Source organism: Apium graveolens, chromosome 3, assembly GCF_009905375.1.
Source record: "Apium graveolens cultivar Ventura chromosome 3, ASM990537v1, whole genome shotgun sequence".
In the NCBI taxonomy this organism is placed as follows: domain Eukaryota; kingdom Viridiplantae; phylum Streptophyta; class Magnoliopsida; order Apiales; family Apiaceae; genus Apium; species Apium graveolens.
This window is the reverse complement of record NC_133649.1, coordinates 172,888,779-172,892,142: the sequence shown is the minus strand read 5'-3', so window position 1 is coordinate 172,892,142 and position 3,364 is coordinate 172,888,779. Positions and strand designations below refer to the sequence as shown.

General features: G+C 43.0%; 1 non-coding gene across 1 annotated transcript; it reads left to right on the top strand.

The window, feature by feature from the left end:
* Window positions 1-2,649: 2,649 nt before the first annotated feature.
* LOC141716096 (small nucleolar RNA R71) lies at window positions 2,650-2,756 on the top strand. The gene has a single exon (XR_012572825.1). It is a non-coding gene; the product is annotated as a small nucleolar RNA R71 (small nucleolar RNA).
* Window positions 2,757-3,364: the final 608 nt, after the last annotated feature.

Here is a 3,364-nt window from a genome sequence, read left to right as displayed (position 1 = left end):
TTATCGTTTGAAGGATCATACCCGGGATCTTATTACTTAGGTTCCCTTAACCTTTCTCAATACATTATATTCCTTTTTATGATCCTCTATTATAATCCTTTAATTTAAATCCTTTTTATCCTGTTACCTTATACTCAATTCTCTCCGTATCTTGTGGATTTCCAGGAAAAACCAAAGTGTTCGGAATTGGATTCTGACGATCTTTACATACACTTATATACTACATAGAGTACTAATAATATCCCAGAATATCCATAACAGAACCCCTACATAGTGTGGCGTGAAAAGTTTCTTCATTCAGCTAAAACACTATTCACAAGGGTTACAAAAAGTTGAAAATTTTGGGGTTATTACATCAATTTTCTATAATCCATGCATACTCTCCATCCTGTAACTGTTCGAGTAGGGATGAGCTCATTCTTTTCATTTGCGACCACAGTGATACCTCCTTTTTTAGGTACACATTGCACGGGGCTCACCCACGAGCTGTCAGAAATAGGATAAATGATGCCTGCATCTAGCCATTTCAGAATTTCTTTCTTCACCACCTCCTTCATGATCGGGTTCAGTCTTCGCTGCTGTTCCACAGTTGGCTTACTACCTTCCTCTAACAGAATTTTATGCATACAATATGAAGGACTTATCCCCTTGATGTCTGCTATAGTCCATCCTATAGCCGATTTGAATTCTCTCAAAATCCTTAAGAGCTTGTCTTCCTCACTACCTGAAAGGTCAGTTGAAATAATAACAGGTAATGTAGATGAATCACCTAAAAAAGCATACCTCAAGTGTTCAGGTAATGGTTTGAGCTCTAAGGTAGGCGCTTCCTCTATTGATGGTTTGAGCTTCCCTTCAGCGTTCTTGAGGTCAGAAGTACCAAGAGATTCAAATGGTATGTCGAGCTTTCGTTTCCATGGAGAAGCGTTCAGATATTGTAATTGCTCGTTGCTATCTTCATCATCACTGTCAAATTCCCCCACTAAGGCCTTTTCCAATGCATCAGACATTAGCATGTGCTCGAGTTCCGAAGTAACTGCGGAATCAATCACATCCACTTTTAAGCACTCCTCATCTTCTGTAGGGAATTTCATTGCCTTGAATACGTTGAAGGTCACATCCTGGTCTTGGACCCGCATAGTAAGTTCACCTTTTTGCACATCTATCAAGGTACGGCCAGTAGCCAAGAAGGGCCTCCCCAAGATTATGGGAATCTTCTTATCTTCCTCAAAATCCAGAATAACAAAATCTGCAGGAAAGAAGAGCTTATCCACCTTGACGAGCACATCCTCAACTATGCCCCTTGGGTAAGTAATGGAACGGTCCGCCAATTGTAGCGACATGTATGTGGGTTTTGGATCAGGCAGATCCAGCTTTTTAAAGATCGACAACGGCATCAGATTAATGCTTGCTCCCAAATCACAAAGGCACTTGTCAAAAGTTAGATTGCCAATGGTGCAAGGAATGGTGAAGCTTCCTGGATCTTTCAGTTTTGGTGGTAACTTTTGTTGCAGAACCGCGCTGCATTCTTCCGTGAGAGCAACGGTTTCAAGGTCATCCAGTTTCACCTTCCTTGAAAGAATAGTCTTCATAAACTTCGCATAACTAGGCATTTGTTCCAGAGCCTCAGCGAAAGGTATATTGATGTGAAGTTTCTTGAACACCTCCAAAAACTTCCCGAACTGTCTATCCAGCTTTTGTTGCTGCAATCTCTTAGGAAAAGGTGGTGGAGGATAGAGCTATTTCTCCCCTGTATTAGCCTCAGGCAGAGTGTGTTCAACAGTAGTCTTCCTTGGTTCCGCCGCTTTCTCCTTTTGCTTAGATTCTTCATCTCTAACTTCATCTTCGACTTCTTTTGCCTTTTCAGCATCAGCTACTTTTCCAGACCTTAAGGTAATAGCCTTGACTTGCTCTTTAGCTTCCTTCCTGCCTGGTACTTCCGTGTCACTGGGAAGAGTGCCAGGTTGACGATTGAGCACTGCATTGGCTAATTGACCGATTTGATTCTCCAAGGTCTTGATAGAAACCGCCTGACTCTTGCACAACAGCTTAAGTTCCTCAAAATCAGCACTAGTAGGTGCAGCTGCACTTCCCTGTTGAGGATATGATTGCCTTGTAGCATACTGATGTGGTTGCTGGAATCCAGGTGGGTTAAACTGTTTACTCACTCCTTGCTGATATGTTGGCTGAATAGCATTTTGATTATTCCCCCAGCTGAAATTTGGATGATTTCTGTTGTTAGGATGATAGGTCGCTGGCACAGGCTGCTGTTGTCGCTGATAATTATTCACATACTGAACAGATTCGTTGACAAGAGAACACTGATCCGTAGCATGAGAACCTGCACAAAGCTCACAAACCATAGCTATTTGATTAACTCCATACGTAGCCAAAGAATCAACCTTCATTGATAGCGCTTGGAGCTGGGCTGCAATAGCGGTGGCTGCATCAACTTCCAGAATACCTGCTACCTTGCCTGATGTCATCCTCTGAGTTGGGTTCTGATGCTCATTTGCAGCCATCGTCTCGATAAGATTGTACGCCTCAGTATAGCTTTTAGCCCATAAGGCGCCTCCAGCTGCTGCATCGAGCATGGGCCGAGATTGGGCCCCCAAACCATTATAAAAACTAGTGATTACCATCCAATCCGGCATTCCATGATGTGGACATTTTCTCAACATTTCCTTGTAGCTTTCCCAAGCCTCGTACATAGATTCTGTAGGTTGCTGCGCAAACTGAGTAGGAGCACTCCTCATACCAGCAGTCTTTGCCATTGGATAAAACCTCACTAGAAACTTTTGCGCAAGATCTTGCCACGTAGTGATGGACCCAGCTGGTTCAGAATGTAACCAGTCTTTAGCCTTATCCCTCAGTGAGAATGGGAAGAGCCTCAACTTGATAGCCTCATCAGTCACGCCATTATACTTAAAAGTGCTGCAGATCTCGACAAAATTCCTTATGTGCATGTTGGGGTCTTCAGTTGCCGCTCCTCCAAAAGAAACAGAATTCTGCACCATCTGAATAGTGCCCGGCTTGAATTCAAAGGTGTTAGCTTGAATAGCCGGATGAAGGATGCTTGACTGAATGTCATCAATTTTAGGCCGAGAAAAATCCATAAGAGCTGGATCAGCTTGAACAATACGATCTCCCATGTTTACTGGTTCTTTCTGCTCAGTTCCTGAATCCGAATCCTCAAAATCTAACTTCTCCGGTGTATCAAGAACTTCGTCTTTCTCCTCAGCTGTATCTAAGGTCCTCTTGCGAGCACGAGAACGAGTTTGCATAAACGTTTGCTAAAGTACCTGAAACACAACCGAAAAGAGTAATTAACTACTACGTCCTAATCACTGAGTCCTAATGACCAATG